Consider the following 23358-nt stretch of genomic DNA (forward strand, 5'->3'; position numbering starts at 1 on the left):
GAGAACCTTCTCAATCTAATTTCAGAGTGGGTTTGTGTGTGTCTACAGTGGAACATGGACCTGACTGTGTCTCCAGGGAAAGGCAGATATTCCTTCCTGTTGGAGAGCAGGCAAGTGCAGGTCTAGAGTGGAATATGGGCACCGCAGGGCTGAGAAGGTGGGGATGACATTCCCAATCGTTGTTCAAAGGACTTTATACCGTTTTTGCAGTAATTGGACATAGAAAATGGGGGGGGAAATTGTTAAGGAGCAGAGTATGGGATTCCCTGCTCTGAAATGAGGGGCATCACTGGTAAAGCACAGACACATCTGAAACACCGTTCTGTTTGGGGTTGAGAAGAATAGGCTCCATGATTTTGGGGTCAGATGTTTAGAACTCCCAATTTTGGTAGTTCTGTTTTGTATAATTATGGCAGATGGAAAATTTCAACTGAGTTTTTGGTTTTGATTTCCCCCCTTTTTTTTAATTTCACTTTAAAAAACCCCAAAAACCTCCTGACTACACTAAAAAATAAGTAGGTGCTATTATTTCCATGCATATAATATTGTTCATAAGGAATAGATTTGTACTTAAGAGTACATGCTTTGAAAAATTTCCCTATTGAAAGATAACATATTAATGGAAAAATATTGAATGAAAACTCTTTTTTTGAGATGCCTAAAATTTCAAAAAATTTCAACATTGTTAACATTTAATATTGAGGAGTTATATCTAATAATTTACTTTTATTGTGATAATTAGCTCCAAAAAATATCTTTCCTTTTAGGATGTCTACTGTTCTTCTTTTATTGTGAGCATTTCTCTTGCTTCTTTATTTTCCTTTTTTATGAATATTTTCAAAATGAAAATAAGTAGTTCACAGAACGCATATTTTAGCAATATTAATATTGAAACTGCAAGTCTTCTGATTTTAATTATTTGTGTCAGTGGAATTATTGCAGTGATGATTTAATCTGTGCTATTAGTTGGGCATCTCCAAAGTCTGTAAAAAAAATCTCTGATTTCCATGCAATGTGAGCCAATGTTAGTACCTCAACCACACCAAAGGAATTAATGTGCAATACTTCATACCGTGCTGTTTCCTGAGTAATATTGGCAGAAAACCTCTGGCTCCAGCAGCCTCGAAGCTTGAATGCTAAATTGAGGACATTTTTTTTCATTAAAATTATTTTAATTATACCTTTCATTAGCAATATAATGAATAAATATCAATTAAAATCATAAAGTAGTGTTTGGGGTTGCACTGAACAAGAGGGGAGCTGCCAGATACTGGTGAATACAGCTTGGTGAATTGCTGGAAAATGTAAAACACTGTGGGGTGAGGGCTGCCCTTTGCCTGCCTTCAAATAGGGTATCTCAGAACATCCACAAAATTTCCTCAGTGCAAGAGTCTGCCTGACTCTGCACTCCTGACACTCCCCAATGTGACAATTGTATTTGCTTAAGTTGCTCATAGGAGAAATCTTTGAAATTTAAATGGATAAAAGATAATAAAGATTATAAATTACAAATAGAGTTTTTTCATATGTCAACAAATTAAAAAAAAACATTTAGGAACAGCTAATAAGGAATACCTTAACTTAAAAAATGTCTGATATTGAAACTCTCCTTTAAATCTCTGTACCTGTGGTGGATGTTCCACACTTTCACTGTCAATATCTTGAAGATCTGAAATGCACAGTTAAAATAGTCTCTTAATATGCGCTGATTTCAAATAGAAAAGCATAGATGCATACAAGAAGAACTTCTAGATCTGTTTCATGTTTTATTAAAACACACTTCAGTATGCTTCCCAATACCCAAGAACTTGACTCCTTTTCACTCCGCATATTTCTAAAAGAAATTTATTTTATTTTAAAGTTCACTTCTTTAACCCATCTCTGTACGTATTCCCTGGTCTTATATCCCCCTGTAAAGAGCTGTAATCTGAGATTATATCGCATGTTAAATCCATAATTATATCGCATGTTAAATCCTTCCTTGGCAGTGAATAAGATTAACAAATACAATAACTTGGGTATGATGTGGGATTAGCAGGGTAATCTATTTTTAAGCATTAGAGCTCTGCTATCATTCCATTCCTTGAAAACACACTAGAAATTGCTTCTTATTTTGGAGCCTTGAGAAATTAAAATTAAAAAAAAAAAAGGCAGGGGAGGGGAGAAAGAAATGCTTTTTCTTTAGGCTACAGCTAATTTGAAGCCTTGAAGTTTCCATAAATACTGTTTCCTTAATAGAGACCTGATTGATTGGTTCTAACATCCTTCAGAGGCTTAGGACCTTGTTTTATAGACTTTTGCTAGTGAATTTATTCCCTGGTTTAAATCTAAAAAGTCCAGCTGTTTCCAGTGTGGAATTCTTAACGACTGAAATATTGGATTTATTTGGTAAAGATAAATAGGACAGCACTTGTAGCATTAGGGGAAAATTAATTTACCAATCTATAGCAGAAGGGCCTCAATCCCACAATTCAAATTCATGGAGACCATTTATGTGAAAGTCAATGGCAGCATTTTACATCATTAAAATGAACAATATGATCCATGGGATGCCAATATAACAGCTCTCCAGGAACTGAAAAATTTACTAAGAGAGTTACCATTTACTCTGGTGTTGAAAATCCTTGGAAAGCACTTCAATATACTCCTAGATATTTTTGTTTTACAGTGGGGACACAGGTGTGTGCTTTCACAGTCTAGTGTTTCTGTTAAGTTGCTTAGTAGTAAATAAACTCAATTTTACACTAATAATTTAAACTAGGTCAAGATTTTTCATTCATTATGGCATTAGTAACAGATGTAACTTGATATCCTATTTATTATCCAAAATGTGTTAGGAAAAAAAAATACACTGTCAATTTTTCATTGTAATAAGACTGTTGTGTATATCTAAAAAAAATTAATTTTGTATGAAGTCATTATGGCTACAGGATGCTCTGCAGGATGATATTAGACAAACTGTTTTTCCAAACAGAAATAATTTAAGTGAAGTCCTTGAAGGCGGTGACACAATTTCATTATTTTTATAAGCACTGGTTTCAGCTAGATCTTTTGAGAGAGCTTTCTTCCTTGGGAATGTGATCAGGGGAATATGATGTTTATTTGTGTCTTAATTTAGGGGTTTTTTTGTTGTCATTATAAGATGGATATACATAATTGTTTTATTTCTGCAGTGATATATAAGAAGCTGGTGTAAAACTTACATAGTGACCACATTTTACATCCTTGCCCTGTAAATTGTAGAGCTGGACAGACTGTGGATGGTCATGAGAGAATGTGACAGAGGATAGTCTGAAATTCTTAAAATCCCATCTAAACTTTTCTCACTTTGATCTTTAACAAAGAACCTAATGGAAAAGCTATGCAGGAATAGCAATAAAGAATCCATTGCAGTGCATGACATTCCATTTCCTTGGAGCTGGGGAGATTAATGAACTTGCCTGTAGGTTGGTGCCACCTCTGGTGCTACAGAAATAAAGTGCCCATGACTATAATGCAGCCTCTCTTGCTTGGTCAAAGGCAGCCTTCCTTTCAAATAGGTTCCTTTGGATCGTTTTTCTTTCTAGTTTTTACTGTATTAGCATATCAGCATTTTAAGGATGTTAAAGAGTAATTGATTCTCACCACAGAATATGAATTTAATTTCTTTCATGTGAAGATTAATCCCTGAATATTCAAAATTGGGTATCTAAGGTTAGGTACTTAAAATTCAGATACATAAATGTGAGATCTGATTTTGAAAGTAGCTCTTGAAAAGACATTAACATTTAAAATTAATATGCCATTTTCTAAGGGGGTTATAGTTATGGTATGAAACTCTAAGGACTACCGGAAGGGAACATGTTGCTTCAAACATTTAGAAATTAATCAAAACAAGACCCAGCTACTGGGGATGAGGTTCAAGGAAATATTTCCAAAATGAAGTTATAATTAGAAATTACATTTCCGTAGTCCTCATGTGGGAAATTTTAATATTCTGTCCCAATTTTCCAAATCTTATTATCATATATTTTTTTTAATTGAGGGAACTTGCTTCCTTTAACATTCTGTAGTACATGAACAAGATTTTCTCAGGTTATGTTGCTCCTGACTGATGTTCTTTGCATGGCTTTTTGTAAACTATTCACGTTGATTTCACATGCAGGCTATTAGAGGAACTTTTGTCTGTCAATGAAATTAGAAACATTTAAAATGTCATTTTTAGTATATGCAATTGAGAAAATACTCTTCAGATACATTCAAATAAGTTGAAAAACTTAGCCCCTTGAAGTGTAGTTTTTGCTTAATTCAGGTCAAAACAAATTTCAGGGTGTCCCAGATGGTAAGCAAGGTGTGTTGTCAGGTGTTCTCTTGGTGTTTAAACAGAATTTTTTATTTTCATATTTTTATGATCTGTTAGGTAATTTCCCAAGAGATAAGAATTTGCTTTTCACCAAACAAACCTTTATTTGACTAAAACTTAACACATCCTCAACAGTTAGGAATATGATTACGCCATTTAGGTATTTTTAAAATAAATCATTTAGACTTCATGTTTTTGGTTGTTTGGGTTTTTTTCCCTGCCATGGCTCTGCACATATCAGGATCCTCCAGACTCAAATGTTCATGTTGCCATATTTGAAATTAAGAAGGAAGAAGTTAAGGTTGTGATGGATTGTGTGAGATGTCAGTGAGTTTCTTTGAAATATTAATAGTACAATTTTAGAATTTTTGAGCAGATTAGATGGAATATGTTGAATATCTTTATTTATATCTTCCAATGTGAAAATTGTAAATATCATGCTTTTAATTTTAAGAATACTATTTTAGAAAACTACATACAGCTAAAAAGTATTGGATGATAATTTATCTCCTACTAGATAGCAAAACCTTAGCCCAAGGCATCTCACCAGTAATAGGGGGATATACAAAGAAAGAAAGTGCACAAAACCAGATGTAGGGCTTAGATTATCCAAGGATGCCTGAGGAAGAGTTAAATATTGCTGTATTATACTCTTGGAAGATAATAAATGCATAGAGGAAAAGACACAGACTAGGATAGCAAGTAACACAATTTTCCCTTTATTTTAGTTAATACTGGTGGGCATCCCTGCATTAGAGCAATCAATGAGGAGAGCAACCATTAGAAAGCTTTGTCTGGGATGTCCCTCTTCCTTTCTTATGGAACTCTCCTGAAACGCCATGAGCTGCAATGAGCAGCAGGCTACAGCTTGTGGAAATTACCAAGGCTGAATTAGTCACAAATATAAAATAACCCTTAAAGTACTTCTAGCTGTTTTATTGACTCTTCAGCTGCAAGCGAAACTGTGATGAATTTCTTCTTAGTATAAAAATTCTTTTTGCCTTGAAGTATTCTTATCACAAAGCTTCAGATTTATCATTTTTCCACCTTATTGCACATTCTAGGAACCAGGTATGCCTAAAAAAAGTTCAGCTTTCATTCTTGAATGAATTAATTAAGTTAAAGCAAAAGAGAATCTTTATTGAGGTATGGAAATGAATTTGTTGTCTTTTTTCCGTGAAATCAGGCACATCATTGCAGAGCTAAGTGCCAAGATGTTAATTTCCTTGCTCCACAAGGATTTACAGGCACTGCCAAACTGTCTGTTCTTATCAAACTTTACTTGATTGCAAATGAACAAAAGATTTTAGATCAAATTTCACTGTTTAAAGCAATTTGATTAATTAGCGGGCATGGATTAGATAATGGAATAAAACTCACGCTCTAAAGCATGGAAAAATAGCTTGTAAAATTACTGAGGAGCATGAGAAAAAAAAAAAACTCTTCTAATTTTGTACCACTCAGAATTCCTATTGGTTACCAATACTGTAGGGTACAAAACATAAACATAAAATTAACTTTTCTCAGGTTTCTGAGAGCTGTCATTATTTCTGACCATGGAGGAAAAGCACAGCCCTGTGGCTGTGTATTTCTTGGCAGAGGACTCTGCTAGGGGATGTGCCAAGTGTGTGTGAGCAGTCCAGGCAGTCCCAGCCCTGAACATCACGAGATGCTCAAGGGACAGAGCTCAACCTGAGCCAGCACCAGCTTTTGTGCTCCTGCTGGGACCCTGGTGATGGGCAGTGTCCCCCTGTGGGGGGAGGGCACAGCACTCTCTGTCCCCCTCTCCGTCCCCTTGTCTGTCTCTCCTGCCCTCTGTAACGCTGGATTTGAAAAAACCCTTCTTTCCCCATGTACCAGTCCTGGGAAGTGCCTGCTGGCTTCACAGGTTTCTCATAGAAATTTCACACACAAATTTCTTCTTGAAACGAAGTTTTGCCTTTGAGTCTCCCAGGGGAAGGATTTTGGTGACTGGGATATTTAGTTTGGCACAGAAAGGCACAGCCTGGTAGTTGCAACTCTGTAGAGTAGGATAGTGTGGGGTTTGGGCTGTGGGATGGAACTATTAGACCAACTGCACACAGCTTGCTGAACCAGAAGATCTGGGAATATCCCAAAGTCAAAATACTTAAAATTTCATTAGGACAGTGAGATTAGGCACTACCTATTACTTATATGGAGCACCTGAAATCCTCTGAAGGGATGGTGATGCCTGTTTGTCTTTTTTCCCCTCTAGAGTAATCTCTGAAGGAGGATCTCAGCCAACACAACTGCAAATCCTCCAGCAGCTCAACTGAAGTGCTGGGACTTGAAGTGTCCTACAGCTAAAGGGAGAGGATCATCAAAGGTGGTGCCTCAGTGGTCTTGAGAGACTGCCTATCCCAACACAGGAGGCCTACAAAAAGGTAATTTGTGATGCATGACTGCTTTTTATTTTCCTTTTGTCGTCCTTGATATTGCAATTTATATTTTTACATAGCTTTGGCAGTCATTGCTTTTCTAGAACTGTGACTCTGCAAATGGGTGTGTAAATCTCAGGTGGGTGAATCTCCCTCTTGTAGTTAGGGCAAGAAATTTGGTTTTAAAACTCTAAGCAAAGCATATCCTGGGAAAAAAAGCTTTTTCTGTGGTTTTTTTTGTAAATAGCCAGATAAAAATTTGGTCTGGATTTCCTGCATGGGGATTTAAACCATTGTATACTGTCTGAAGGAGTATGCCCCAATGAGAAGGAGTTTCCTGTATAACACCAGGCAAAATCTTGGATTTAAAGAAGCAGTGTCTTTTGGTTGGCAGAAGGAGGCCTTTCCCTGCTGCTGGTATGAATGGTGTTAGTGGCAAACAGTCTAACATCAGTAATTGGTTGCCACAGGTAGGACTTTTCTCCAGAATCTCCATGGTGAGGCTTCATACTGCTTCTAATTCCTCCATTCTCTTTTGTGTCTTTTGTTGAAGAAGCCCTCACACACTTTCCTCAACAGTTTGATGCAATCTTGTGCTGCACACCTAAATGATAAGACCAATTTATTTTCTAAGGCAGGCCAATAACTGACTGAAAATATTTGCTAGATTATCACATAATTTTGATAAAGGGGGGTAGGAAGTCTTGGAGTAATTTTTGCAGCAGTTTCTCCTGTTGAAGGAAATAATGTGTAAATGTATTTCTTCAGAGGTGCGAAAAGGAGAAGGAAGTACCAAGATTTGTTCTTGTGATGTTGATGATTTATACAGCTTATTCCCTGAGCTGATACAGAGTGGGGATGTTTGGCCTCTTTTCTCTCTATGTCTACACTGACTGAATGTGCTCTTCCTAAAAATTGTAAAATCAGAACTTCAGTGAAATTTTTCCTTTGACTTGCTAATTAGGGAGTTTAAAAATGCTTTTAATTATCCCTTTTTGTTTGAGATAGAGTCCACCACTGCCTGTTATTTGAAGCCAGTGGAATTAAGCAGCAGAGGGTTTGTCTGTTTATGGTTTGGAAGCAAGAACAGACCTAGTGTGAAAACTCTTCCCTCTTATTTGGAGTGAAAGACATCCAGTGATTTTTGTGCTAGTCTGAGAAATTCTGTGAGGTCATGCTGCTCCTGCTTAAAATAGTATGGAATATTGATTCTTTTTTATATTTGAGAATTGTGATGCTGTAGAAAATATTGTTCCCAGACAGTGCAGTAAGAAGAACATGTCTTTGAAATTCAATGGTTTATAAATAAGCAGTTAGAATGTAATGATAAAAAACCAAAGTATTTGACCTTTTCTGAATGGATGCTAATATTTATTCAGGGTCATTTCCTAGCCAAGAGTTTCCTACCTATTAAGTTAGGTTAAAAAATTAGTGCCTTACCAGTGAAGAAGCAATTTCAGGGCGCTGGTAAGCAGCCAGTTAGTGTTGTAATTCTTGTGTTGTACATTAGGTCAAATTTGTAATTATAACTTCCCTTTTAGTTTATGGATGTGAAAATCTATGATATATAAAACAATTCTGCATGGGTTTATCAAAAATAGAAACATGTCTGGAAATGCAGGGAGAATATTGTAGAACTTTGCTTTCCTGGATTTATTTATGCTATTTAGGAACAGCATAAGATTATTATGTGTACAGTGGAGCACAAAGAATTCATAGACCTGGACTGAAGCTCTTTCAATTAGGAACTACTCTACAAAAAGTTCTTTGTTAAGAGTTGCACTGGAATATAACAGGATGAAAGTTAGGTGATTTCAATTGGGAAAAGAGGTTAGAAGGAAAACCATGATTGTATTGCTAGAAGAATTAATTATGGATGATACCGATATTTTTTGTAGGATCTTTTGGTGTGAATTTGTAGAGATCTTTGCAAAGTACAATTGTAAAAAACATTTATATTCCCTGTACTTCTGTAAATTTTCATTCTTCATCTGGAACTTGAGGTCAGAGCAGCCCAATCGGCAATTTGAGGTAATTCGTGATAGCTTGTGTTCTGGAAAGATTGGTGATGGAGCTGGCTGTGACAGAGAATTGCTGTTACCCCATCTCTTGATCTCTTTCCTGATGTTTTTGTCTGTCATTTTCATAACTTTCAGATCTGGTTTAAATGCAGGAGAGGTGATGCTTCATCAAAGCAGTGAATTTCCCTTTTTAATTTTTTTTTCCCATGTTGAATAACTGTGAATGCCTTACATTGTGCATTAGCCAGGCAGTGCCTTTTCTTTGTCAGTAATTAGGTTTTTAAGAGGGGGTAGATGATTGTGTTTACAGAAGTAGTAGTTTGCAGTAGCTTGAAGAACTACTTACTCAGTTTTGTTTAGTTATCACAAATGACATGGAGAGCTCATAAAAGTGAGGGGTTGTATCTGACCTCTCTTAGTCTGAGGTTCTGAAATTCAAGGAATTGTCTTCAGGCAGGGAAATTAATGAATATCATATTGAAACTCTATGCCAATGAATACTACAGTCAAGATCAAATCTTTTGTTTCGGTTTACCAAATTTATTGCTCAGGCTACTTTGTCTAAATTACGTCTGCCTCTAACAAAAGGGGCATTTCTTGTTGTATGGTACAGTTCCCAGGGCAAACCTAAGGAAAATGTTACTTCCTACAACTAATGTAGGAAAATAAATAAAGGTTCTTTTCACAGAGCTGCCTAATTCCAGGGAAGATAGGGCCTTTCAATTTAAAAACTGCCACAATTAAAATATGTGATATTTTCACTTACATTTATGGGTTAATGCTCCTATATCTTACTTGGTGTTTCTGTGTAATGTTAAGCAATACAGCAAATGATTCAAAGCACTTTGAAAAAGACTTCAGTGACATTCAGAAGAACAAGGCATGGATTTATGTGCTTACTTTGTTTATTGCTGCTTACAAAAAAACCCTTTTGTCTTAATATTTCTTTGATGCATTACTTAATGTACTCTGATTAAAGAGATGAGCCAAAAATATAAATTTGACTCTGAAAACAACTTGCATATATAAAATTGATTGTACTTATTTAATTAATTCTTTCACCAAGATAGCAAAAAATTAAAAATCCAGTACTGAAAATCCTTTAATGAGAGTTCAGAGTGTATTTAATGTTCTAAAGATACTAAGTCATAGACATTGTTCAAAGAGATATTAGCAGTATTTTTCCTGTGCTTACAAATACAGCCTGGAGATGCAGAGTTGCCAGGCTGGCAGGGGAAGGCCAGCACAGGCTCACAGCCATGCTGGGCAGGTTTGCCCAATGTCTGCCCAGCTGAGGCATTTGCACTTGGAGCCCTGTCTTACTTAATTCGCTTATCCTAATTTTTCTTTCCTGAAGAATCTATTGACTGTCTGATTTTGAACGTGAGTTTTGTGAGTAGAAAATTAGTAGAAGTCTAGCATGACCCCAAGCATTGTTTAAATAACTTGGGGAAAGTCTCTTGGACAAAGGGATCTCTCAAATGTTTATTATTATTATTTGCTTGAAAAATTATCATTGGTTTTTAGACTACTTTTCAGGAATCCTTTAAACCAAATCCTAACCAATATATTTAATTACTGCAACAACCAACCACATGCAGTTCAGATGTGTCAGGTGAACTTAACTTAGTTCTGTAAATTAACGTTTTCTGAATCTTGCTGCTCTCTAAACTCACAATGGAGTAAAGGGAACCCACATGGAAGAAAAATGCCCAGCCAAGCACTACTTCTGAATAAAATAATCCTAGGAATGTGGGAGCTGCTTCAAGCTTCAGGTCTTTTCACCTAGGAATACTAGGAAATATTTTAGCCATTTTTGTGACCATGTGATATTTTTCTTCACAGTTTCAGTAATATTATGTTCAAAAGAATAATAAATAGAGATGGTATCTATTCATTTAAAGCCATCTCCTAGTTCGAACAAAATAATCTTTATTGATGTCATCTGTTTTGGTTAAAGCAAAACTTAAACTCAGATCAATAACATGATGCTCATAATGACAGATAAAGCTTACAGACTAGATGGAAAAGAGACATAAAAGGAGAGACTGGAAGGAGAGGTGGAGATATTGGGTTGTAGCAGAACCAGAAATAGGTTTTGATTTTTACACTCCTCTCACAATTTTCTACTATATCACTTGTATATTCATGTAAGTGGTCTGAGGTTTCTGCTGGATTTCTGGGATTCTCATTTTAATACATGGGATAATAAAGTGGGAGATGACTTTTGTGTGGAAAATTATCCAAATAGATAAAACCTCAACCACATAATGCCAGAGAATCCATTTAAAATAAATAGGAATCTTATTAATTTTACATTATTACTAAAAACACATTTAAAGGTGCTAAACATAATTTTTTCCCAAGCAATATAATGAATGCAGAGAAAAAAGTGTTTTCAAATCAGGAGATCAGTAAAGTGAAATTTTTTTGCTATTGTGCACAAGTTTCATTTGTCTAGTTCTTTTTAATTTGTGTCCAAATGAATTTGTTGAAGGCCTCTAAATTTTGCAGACAATTTATTAAAGAAAGACCTTTCCCTGCTTAGATTTTCTTTTTTTTTTTCCACATTAGAAGACAGGTAGACTGTACCATGCCCAGCTCATTGCTACTTCTTGGTGCTGAAAGCTGAGGCAAGATTTTTTCATCAGTTTTGACAAATAGGTATTAGCAGAAGAGAGAGACCTGTAACTATTCTGCAAAATCCAACTTTTTAATGAGCTGTCTGATGGCTGAATATTGACTTTGTAGACATTTGGTCTTAGATTGACTGAAGGCTGCTTTAAAAACCCACAAAAATGGGTAAAATATGAAAATGTCCCAGTAGTATTTATTTTTACTTTGTGTTCTAGTCATTCAAATTACTCTGCAGGTTAAGTACGCTGCACTTACAGTGCAACTGATAAGTTTCACTTTCTGAATGAGCTGATGTATCAAATATGTGATGGGTTAAGGTTTTCTTCATAATTTTACTGTAAACTGGCCAGACACTTTGCTGAGCACATGAATATGCAAATGTAATTGTATGTTGGAATGTGGGGGGTTTATTTAATTTCATATCTGCCATCAACAAGTAAGATCTCTGTTGTCAAAAGCCACTGATTGCTCCATTGAGTCCTTGCCATTCTGCCTTCAGCTGGCCCCTTGAGCCAAGGGTTAATTCAGTTTTGGTTCCTTAGTCAGTCTTTGCTGCTTCTTTCCTTTTCTCTGTGATTTAAACAGAGTGCTTCAGCCTCCCAGCTGTCAATCTGTCAGCTTCCATGAGTGCTAAATACACTAGGGAAAAAAAAGCAATTTATTACATTTTCACAACTGAGGAAGAATGGATAGCTCAGGAGATTGGTAATGAGCCTGGATACTGAAGTTACAGATCCAGCACAGGGTATACATGCTACTATCAAATTCAGAGATAGATCTGCGGAGACACTGCACAGATTGCACCAAAGAAGCTGAAGTTGGAATGCTCTTGATGGGACATGATCTTCTTGTACATGGTTGAAGTAAATTTAAACCGAAACCCCTTGAAGTCCAAGTTTAATAAATGAAATTCTTGTCATATGTGCCTCTCCAGGCTGTTCTTTCAGCAATCTACTGCAGATGGATCTAGTGCAGAGTCACTTTTCTCTTCTTGGCTTCAGCTTTTCTTAATAGTCAGATCTCATATAATGTAAATGTGATATAAAGTTGATTATTTAGAACATTTTGGTATATTGTATGATGGCATAGTGCAAGTCCAAAGTGAAGGTGTAAGACCAGACCTCCATTCATAAATAATAATACCTTACAGGAAACTTTTAATTTTTTTTTCCCTGTGGAGAGTTTAGTTTACAATACTTCCAAGATTTATTTGGTCACATTATTAGGGAGTTTTAGGCCTCAATACTGTCCTAACAGGGAAAAACAAATCCTTCAAAACCAGAGTTTGCAGTGGGAAGCTGTTCAAACAAAAATAACAGCAGTGGTCTTTTGCAGGTGGAGAATCTTCAGCAAATTTGTTGAATTGCACTGATTGTTTCTCCAAGATTTAATGGTGTCCAGGCTCCAGTTATTTCAGTCCAGTGCTGTGAGGCTGAATCAAATTTTGATTCAAAATTAGGAGTGATGGGCCCCTGTGAATGCAGAGAATAAATCTTGTCTCTTGTAAGGAAGCTTGCAGCATGTATGCAGCATTCACTGGCCATTCTAAAGTACATGTTTCTATTTCCCTGATTTATGTAGGGTCTTGTAAAATTAAAAAAAAAAAGATTGAAGATGGATAGATGCGAGGGTAGCTTTTTTGATTCAAAGTGTATGATACTCTTCTAATAGGAGCTTTCAAGTGTTTCAGCAACTTTTTTACTTATCGCTTATTTAATTAAGCAATATGGATTTTTCCTAGATAAAAATACCAAAAAAATTATCACTGCAAAAAAAGAAAAGGCTGATCCCAAAATCCTTCAGCAAAACCATCTTTACTCTTGTAGGATACATAGACATCTATTGCCTTGTGAAATATCTGATAGGACAAGATGTTCAATTTACAGCATTTAAACCTGAATCCTGATAAATAATGAACAAAGCAGCTGCTTTCAGTAGCACTGATTCCCCGGTTTAAGGCTGAATTTGGAACTAAGGCTGTCCCAGCAATTTACTTTCATACAAGGCCAGTGCAGTTGTGCTTGAGCAGGGTAATCTTTAATGATGTTTCTAGTTTGGAGGGGACATGGCTCAGGAATACACTGAATCTCTTGGAAAGGTAAATCCCTGAGGGATGGTGACCACTCACTGCCAATGTGAGTATTTCAGTGCCTTTTACATATTTGTCTATTTTTCAGACTTTATATGTGTGTATTTTATTTCCACAAGCAAAAGATGAGTTTTTGTACTTACTAGCTGTCAATATATAGAGTTTATTCATAATTTTTATGTGTGCACAGGTACAAGGACTACAGTAGCCTCTGTTCTACCAGGGAGGTAAATAGGGAGGAAAATAATCTTTTAAAATATGTCCAGGTCAAATAATTGGTTTCAAATGCTCTTATTTGCAACTTGAACCATCCTCGAAAAGGATTGTAAGCAAAAAAACCAAAAAACTTAATGTATGGCATCTAAAATGTGTTGAGATTTTACACTTCCAGTTCAGCCTATTGGAACACATGGATCAGTTCTGTTCACATACCAATGTAATGAAGGTGATTTTTTAAGGAGGAAATCTTATTTTACAACCAAGTCCTCTGTCTCTCAAATTCCTAGGCATTATTTCCCTGTGCTGTGGATATTATTTGTATCTCCATAAGTTATCCACAACTGTTCATTAAAAACTTTCAAGAGCAGCATTTTTTCCACTTTTGATTAATGTGACATTTGTATTTTCCAGCCTGTGCTCAATCCCTAATATTGAAAAGTTAATGAGAGAACATATTATTTTCTGTATTTATTTTTTAAGTTAATAATAAATTTTAAATTATCAACTAAGTGACATACCAAGTGAATAGCACATCAGATTTTGGAATTATGTGATGATGTCTTTGCATATATATTTTTGAATGAGTCACTTGTTTCTGTTTCCTCAGCTAAGAATATGCATATCTATTTGTATTTGGCTATATCTTGACACACTATGCATATACATTAAAGTGCAGATTTGTTCCTCAGCAGGTTCTGTGGATCATGGCTGATGATAACCTGATTGTCGTATAGAGGGGGAGAGCTAAGGGTGATATTTGAACCCTGCTTTTCCTCCATACAGAGCTTTTTGACAGAAATAGACTTTAAAAGTTTTTGCTTATGATCATCACTTACAGTTCTAAGGTTACCTGGTATGAATTACATTATAATTTAAAAAGCTATTGCATGTAACTGGCACAATGCTGTAGTTGTAGAAACGGGTATGAATGAATTTCAAAACTGTCACTGATTTAATGATTACAGACTGAGGCTGCCTTTATTTCACCATCTTTGCCAGATCCTCTCTTTTTATCCAAGGGATTGATAAGAATGATGTTGCCATGATTACACCCCACCTGACAGATGGCACAATGGCAGTGACGTATCATGTTTTACTAATGTGCTTCTTTATCAGATGTTCACACCAGAAGTATTTACCTTTATATAACACTGACAGCAATTGTGCAGGCTGAAAAACAGATTTATTCCCCTGAAAAAGTGTTTCTAATAAAATGAATGCAGTGACATTTGGAACTGCAAGCCTTGAGGCATGTATTCTGTACCAAAAACCTTAATTAATTTATAGCTTAGCTTGACTTGGTGTGATTTTTTTTCAGCACACTTGCTAACAAAAATAAGCATATTACCAATTGCAGTAAAATATGGTACTATTAAATTCAGCTCATGTGTTTTGTTGTGGTAAAATCAAAACCTTTGCTATTACTGAGAAACTTCATGGGATGGGAACTTGAGGATTTCCTCTGACCAGTCTGATAATCAATATGAGATTAATCAATGTTTGGTTAGCTAAACATCAGAATAGAACGAATGCTGAACATCTTCCCTCACCTGCTGCTGAGGATAGCTTTTTAGATATTAAATGGATGAATAGGTAAATTTCATCAGAAAAATCTTGGCTATGTGTCCCTCAGGCTTGATACCATTTTTCTCCTTATTTGGACACTTTTGCTCGCATCTCACAGATGATTGACCTTTAAAGTGCTGTTCTACTACAGGAAATTAATGTTAATTAAAAAAAAAACCCAAACTTTTGTTGAGTTAATGTTTATCACCTTCATAATTTTCTGAGTTAGAACAACAATATTTTGGAGGTTTCTCCCTGACTGTGACCACTCTTCATTAGTTTTGAGAAGACACACTGTGTTCATTTCATGCAATGGATTTTAGTTATCATTGCATTTCTTTTCTAAACTCTTAGCATAGAAACAATGCTGCACGCACCAGAAGCTCTTTGAGGTAGAGGCATGTGTTTTTACTGTTGTCAGAAAGAAAACCTAATGCAGACATCTCTAAGTACAAGCATGTATAGAATTGATTACAAAACTTGGCTGTTATTCCTTTATTCTTGACCTGTGAGATTTTGGCATACTACTGCATGACTGCTGTTTGGTTTGGTGCTTACTAACTATTTGTTTTGCCTTTAGGTGTTTGACCTAAGTTGCTGGTTTACAGGGCTGGATGTTTTGGCACATCTATAATAATGTTTATAAGTTATCCTCTATTAAGTTACGTGTTCAATATCCAATTTTAATATAACTTAGAGAATATAAGAAATAAATGTCTCTTTTCAGATAAGACTTTTTTAAATACACAGCTGCCTTATTAAAATCTTGGCATGTTTAGGCTTTATCTGTGTAGTTTGGAAAAATCTAGCTCATGCATGCTCAGGGATCAGAGTGTGAAAGCATTAACAGCTCATGTTCTGTACATAGGGAAGGCAGTGGTTTTCTATTACTACATTTATTTATTAAGTTTCATTTTCCTTATAGGAGTGCTAATTATGTCCGTGAGTGTTCACACATAAGGAGTGCATTAAAAATCAATAATTAAGATCTGCTTGTAAGAAAATGTGTAGGTGCACAGTTGGTGGTGATTGGGGTGGGGCTGTGATTAGGGGCTCATTCTTAATGAGCGTCAGCTGTGCAGGACAGGTGAATCCCATTGGGACTAACGAGCCCTGGAGTGCCGAGGGACACTGACCAACCACCAAAGGGAGCAGAGGGCACACAGGGGCAGGGCATCAGCATGAGGGGATAAAAGGCTGGGCTGAAGAACAAGAGGGGCAGATGCTTGCAGCTTTCTGAAGTGGTGAGGTGTTACTCTGTATGGGTTGAAGCTTTCTGAAGTTGTGTGGTGACGCTCTGTGGATTGTGACCATCTCAACTGTGACGTGCTGCGACAAAAACGTTGAACAGGTAAGAATTGTTAGATAGAGTTTCTAAGGGAGCAGCTTTTTTTTTAGATGTCTGAAGGACTGGAGCCTGAAACTTGCTTCTGTTTTGGCTCCAGTAGAAGACAAGTTCATACCCCTCAGACCTCCACTTGTGGATTCCTTATTAGCTGCAACTTTTTACATGTGAAGGATAAATAACTTATCTGCAAACGAGGACCATATCAAAGATGCTTTTTTAGTTCTTGTACCAATCTGAAGAGTGTCGTGTAGTCAAAGCAGAACACAGTGAGCTTTAAAAATTTCTCTTGTCCTCCAAAACAGTGCAGAACTTATTTCTTACACAGCACGAATGCCGGCTAAGACACGAGTGACTCGCAAGAGACTGCTTCAAGTCCTCATATAAAAGTTGTTATTCTTAAAAATGGAACTGGGAAGAGAATTATGCTTATCAAAACTAAAACAAACAAAAATCCACTTGTGGCTTCTATGTCTACATAACATCTTTCCCAAGGTGCCTGCTGAAATTTGGTTCTACAAATACAGTGGGGTTTGTTTCAAAACATGGCAGTCTTATTCTATTCAAATAATTTTAGCCTCTTAAATCTCAATTGTAAATTTTAACAAAGTAAACCAACAGTAATTGATAGATTATTATTTTTTATAAATTCTATAATTATAACTCCTTGATTTAAATACAGTCACAAGGAGGTAGAACAAGGTATTTGTTAAATAAATGTTATGTAATTGAAGTGTTTCCTCGCAGGTTGTTCAGCTGTTACATTAACAAAAGTCAAATATGATAGATTTGGGTTGTTTTAATTTGTTGTTGGTATTTATATTCTTTCTAAGTTTGTAATTTAGTCATCCAAGGTAACCTAAGCCTAGTTGGTTTGTCAGCTCTTTAACTTTTCTTGGATCTCTCTTTGTTTTCATCTGTTTGCAGTTTTTTTTAATGGATGGTTAGTTACATAATTTGTATCTCTTCACACAGTGTAAAATCTAATTAGCTCATTCTTAATAGCAAATGATTAGTAATGCTTTTAATAGATGCATAAATATATGGGATGGAAATATTGCAAGAATAGGAGCTTTTTATATGATGTTTTGACATGAAAGCGAACCTGATTCCTCTTAGTAATATGCATATGAGTAATTTCATAAACTCCTGTAACAAAATTTGACCTGTGGTCATCTTTGTAATGAAGCTGGTTTAATTTCTTTCTTTTCCTCAGTATATAGAATTTGATTTTTTTTTCCCTGTGTAATGTAATAGTTCTGCTCTAAGTGATAAGTGCACCCTTGGGCTTTTAATAAAAGTAAGGTTCTACAGTGACTTGTACTTTAAAAGTATTGTCGTAACATTTGTGCTAAACATTTGGCAGGGGGGAAAAAAGCCATCTGTTTGTAGGAACACCATGAATGGTCCAGTGACAAGGACATTAGGAGCCCATGCTGAATCCTGGCACAGAGTTCTTTCCCCTAGGTTATCTACAGAGCGTGATGTCACATGGTCTGGAATATGCCTTTGGTGACTTTGGGTCACCTGTCCTGGCTGTGTCTCCTCCCAACCTCCCAAGCACTCCCAGCCTTCCTCACCACTGTGTCAGTGGGAAAAACAGAAAAGGCTTCAACTCTGTGCTCAGCACAAATCTAAAACTCAGCTCCGCGTCTGCTGCTATGAATTAAATTAACCCTGCCCCAGACAAAACCAGCTCAGGGGTTTTGTGTTTCAGTCTGTACCCTGGAGTGGAAGGACCTAGGAACACTGGCTCCTGAGGCCCGCAGGCTTTGTGCCCAAATTTCTGACTGCCAGTTTTGCTGGAGTCTGGGAGTGAGGTCTGCCCTGTGAGTAAGAGGTGCCACCATCAGGACAGCTGCTGGTGCTCCAGCTTTCCCGCTGATGCATGAGTTAGTCAAATCAAGCAAAGCTGGATCATGGGTCCGTGCCTCCTGTGCGGGGACCTTGGGCTGATGTGCCTTTGAATGCCCACAGGTTTATAGTGAGGACCGGAGGAGGACAGCAGATACCTCTGCAGGGGCGTCTCCTCAGTGGCACGGGGGCTCCCCAGGCAGGCACAGAACTCATCTGGCTGCCAGTGCCCTGTGCTGGCCTTGGCAAGGTGGCACCAGGGCAGAGAGACACCAGCCATGAGTAGTGGATTTCTTTTTAAATTATTTTTTTCCTTTTTTAATTTTTTTTCCTGAAGGATTGTCACACATAATTAATATTATTATTTTAGTATATAGCCACAAAGTATGACTAGCTATGCCATTGCAATGCAGTATATTTCATGTGCTTCACACTAGGCAGGCAGGTGTGACAGGATACAATACCATTGTGAAGAATTTGTCTGTAACCAAATAATGTTGAAAGGTTTTTCCTCTTACTAATTTAATGTTGTGATTCAGAATACCGAATGGAATATTAGACCATGTGGTTTTTTTATTCTTATAGCTGCCAGAAAATATTCCAACTTTCTTTTTATGCCTGCACATTCACCTTTTGAATGACTGTACCTTTCCCTCTTGGGGAAAGGAAATCTGGTGCTTATTTGTGGCAGGAATCTGTTCTGGATCCTTTTGTTCTCCATGTGCATTTCTGGCTGAATTTTGAAGTAACCTTAAAAACTAAAGCATGCTGTGCTTAAGTCTTAGGTTCAGATTTAGAGGTCTCACTCTATCAGAGAATATTATATATATTTTTATTTATTTATGTATTATTTTATCTATTATTTAAATAATATATTTTATTTTCTTATAATATTTTACTATCTTCTGTTCCTTGTTCTGTTCTTTGTATCAGCCTAGGGTTATTTTTGTAAATGATAGGGGGAAAAATACAATAAAACCTTAAAATTATCTGCAAAGGTCAGATTATAAGTGTTCATTAAGTCATTAATTTCATTTTTTTGTAACAAGAAAGTACAATAAATCACTGTGCAATGTGGAGCTTAGTCCTTGCATCATCAGCTTAGCATTCCTCAGTGAAATGTCCCATTTTCTCTCTTTCTTTTGTAGGTCACCAGTGGGACTTCTAGCTTAAAATTAGTTATTATAGAGGCAGAGCTATTGGGAAATCACAGATCTGATGCAATTATAAATTTCATAATGCTGTACTGCCACATGCTGTTCTGATATGTGGAAGTGTATTGATTTAGATATGTTTTATGGCTGGTGTTATGTGTCCCTAAACACCAAAAGCAATCCTATATGTTTTTAAACATTTTATGAATTCAGATCTAACAGTTTTGGTAAAGAGAAGGAAATGTGTATGTTTTGTTAGAGTAGATGATAAAGGTAAATGTGAGAGAAAGAGTGAAAAACATAGGTAGGACTGAAGGAAAACTGACAGTTGTTGAAAAGGAATAGAAAAAGGAAAAGTGGACTGTAAATAAGAAAGAGAAAGGGACCAAAAATACACTGTAAAAATTAATTTGAAAAATTTTTCAAATGTTATTATTGCAAGTCAGTAAATATTCCTTTCTTAGGGGAAGGATTTAGCTAAGTGACTGTCCAAGCACACTTCCAGGCCTTCAAGATGTTTCGACATTCCATTCTATTTATCACTCAAATAACGTGTTGGTGATGTGAAATCAAATGCTGCTGTAGTGTTCCAGTGCAGAATTTAATCTGTGTTCTTCAGGAGAAATACATAACAGAATAAAAGTGTTAAAAACACTGTTCCTTTATTCATTGGATAAAATTAAAAATGGAAAGAGGAGTTTGCAAATATTAATGTAGAGTCTTGTTGCACATGGGGTCCAAGCCTGTGGAATGGAAAATAGGGAAGATCTTAGCCCTGTGCTGTCTTCAAAATGTCATCTCAACATGCTGCAGTGTTTCAGGGTTATTGGGTTCTTTTCTGTTCTTGTGTGTTGGTTTTCCTAGGATTAGATTCTGTGGTATCTAGAAGTGAAGATGATCTCTGCAACATCAGAACTACATATAAAGGAATTAAGAGAAGGCACTTCCCCCCCAAGAAAATGTTTTTATCTAGTTTCTGTTTGGAAAGGGCTTAGGACATTACAGGCAAGGTCCTGTGTAGTAGTACTGAAAAATGGTACCCCTTGAATATTGAAATGCAGCTGGGGACTGGCTGAGTGGGACAAAAGAGAGCAGGTGATGTAATAATGGAGGCAGTGACCCTCCAAGCAGGTACGGCTGTAGCCAGAAACTGAGAGGAGGTGGGTGATTTTTTGACCTGTGCCATGGATTTTCCCCACCACCGATGGTAAAACTTCCAGGGTTATTTTCACAGCTTTGGTATAAACTGAAACTCCATCTCCTCTCTTGCTTTGGCAGGAGCTTACTGAGTTTTTAAACAGCAAACTTGAGAAGCACAGAGCTGTCTCTCGTGGCCAGGACAAATTGTCAGGGTTCACTTTCATCTGTCAGCCTGGCAACCTCACTACAGCTCTCCTTACTCGAGTTTATTGCAGACTTTTGAACAGAAATTTGGTCTTCATGAAAAATATCTCAAGTTTTTTCACTGGCTGGAGATTTCAAAAGTTCTGGTTTAAAATTTTAATTGAACAGTTGAAAAAATGTCATGTTTTCAGGGCTTATGGGAAAGACTTCCTCCTTCTTCCCATCTTTGGCAGCAAGAGGGGAAAAGACATGTAAGGGAAGCAGAGTTAAATAATATAAATTCATATAAACTATAGGACTTGTTTGACCATTTTCTTTCCTTTTCTAATGCCTGCCTTGCACATATTTGTGAAGATTTACCCTATGTAAAAGAGATGAGCAGGAGAAGATCTATGCATAGGAAAGGTCTGAGCGTCAAGTCTGATTTCAGGGCTTAGGCAAAATAGTGAAAAATATCTATATCTAGGGCTCTGGCTTTCAGGGAAACTTTCATCCAACACTTAAAAGATTTTTCTTTATTTTTCCTTGTTCACAATATGCTGGGACACTGAAAAAACAATCTCTATACTGTTTAAAGTACATGAATTTGGAAGAGTAATAGAATAATAATTGGCCATAATTTGTAACTTTTCCAGAGGTCTTGCAGTAGGAAAAGCCACAGAGAAATCATTCTAATGTGAACACAACTACTGTGCTGGAATTTGCTGATCTGTAAGATTTCTCCCAACTCCAGGCAGTCTGCACTTTAGATACTTCACAATTTGACAGGATATTCACCCATTTTATTAGTTTTGGCAGATATTGTGTCTGTGTTGCATAACAACTTCTTCTAGGAGCTGACAATGATTAGCATTTTGTATTGCATTATTGAAAACAATGTAAGATTATTCCTTTAATTCTGACGGTATGCCAGAAAAGTCTTTGCTGGCTGCTAAACTGTACAGAAAAATGTGTCAGTGTTGTGATCCTTCTATCCTTAGGGAAAATGGCATTCTCTGTTCCCTTCTATTCAGGGTACTGAGTGAAGCCAGTGATTCAGCACCATTTGATTGAAAATGAGAATAATCTCTATCTATAATATTTAGTTTCCTATTGCAGAGGTAACACAGACTTCTGTCTTAATCTATTAAAATTCTGAGTAAGGATCTGTATGATGCAGGGACCTATTTCTTTGGAGTTTGGTGAACAACAGGTGTGTGTGTGGGGATGGAGAAGGTGACATGGCATGGCTGTTGAATGTCGCTTGTAAAACAATCTTTGAAAATTCAGTCCTCAGCAAACTTGAACATTCTCCAGAGCTGAGCACTGTAAAACCCACTGGTAGGGTTATTTTCCTCTCTGTTTATAACAGAAAACAATGTGCATTTGGCTCCAATAGCATTTGTCTGTCCTTCAGTCTTTATTTCTGTTTCAGGATACTTCAGATTTTAGTCCTAGTTTCTAGATATTTAATAAGGTGTATAAATATCTTGCTGGAGTAACTGGAAAAGGGCACTAATGGCTCTTAAAAATAGAAATAACAACAAAACCAGATAGCCTGTGTACCTATAGCCCTGGAATGAATAGAGCTTTGAGTGCCTTTTTAATATTTAACAAGCCATTTTGATGTATCTTATTAGGCTGACCTAGAACAGATTATTCCTACAGATTCATCATTAATAATTTAATCCTCCTGGGAAGAAATAACAAAAAAGCCCCCAACACCTACATGCATAAAGAGTTTAGAATCCTGGCTCTGCTGATAATCTTATGGGACAAGATCCTAGTTTTCATATGACCATTGTGTTTTCCTGTCAGAAATTCCATTAACTTTAATGATATTTTTGTGCTGCAAAGTATTGGTGCTTATAAGTAGACCTGACCTGGGTTTAAAAGTCATTCTGATGGCCTTCATATGATATAAGTGCCTAAAGACCCTCAGTTTAAAATTAAATGTGAGGTTGCTCACCAAATTTATTATTTGTTATTTCTGTCTGTATTTATTACATAGCAGAAGTGCATGAAATGTTTATCCAAGCCTTAGGTTTGTTAGGTACAGGAAGAAACAACATCCATTTAAAGGAATTTGTAACCTGTATAAAGCCAAAGAGGTAAAAAGATGCAGCAATATAATGAATTCACTTCTTGCTGATGTGCAACAGATCAGTATTAGAGCTGGAAGAGCAGCTTCATTTTTTCACTGCTCCTTTATATCAGGCTAGGCAGCATTGAAAGATATGACCTTGCTGGAGACGACTTTGGATCTTTTGGGGGTTTTTTTTATGTAAGAATAAGATTACATCTAGTATATTCTGTGAAGAAAAAAGTAAGCAATCTTTAATCTTTCCCTCATCAAAAAGCACTCAAACAAACCATGGTTACTTGAAGGAATTGGATATTGAATGACAT

The 23358-nt window shown here is 36.4% G+C and overlaps 1 protein-coding gene across 2 annotated transcripts in view; it reads left to right on the forward strand.

Moving 5' to 3' along the window:
• The window catches only part of NRG3 (neuregulin 3), a 501669-nt gene that overhangs the window by 32033 nt on the left and 446278 nt on the right, over positions 1-23358 (forward strand). The window contains exon 2 of one of the 2 annotated variants that reach the window (XM_064717135.1): positions 6579-6747. The gene's annotated coding sequence lies outside the window, so the exon portion shown is untranslated. Of the gene's footprint in view, positions 1-6578; positions 6748-16504; positions 16625-23358 lie in introns of those variants that run through there. The other variant, XM_064717136.1, reaches the window with a different exon arrangement.

This window comes from Zonotrichia leucophrys, chromosome 6, assembly GCF_028769735.1.
Source record: "Zonotrichia leucophrys gambelii isolate GWCS_2022_RI chromosome 6, RI_Zleu_2.0, whole genome shotgun sequence".
NCBI classification, from domain to species: Eukaryota; Metazoa; Chordata; class Aves; order Passeriformes; family Passerellidae; genus Zonotrichia; species Zonotrichia leucophrys.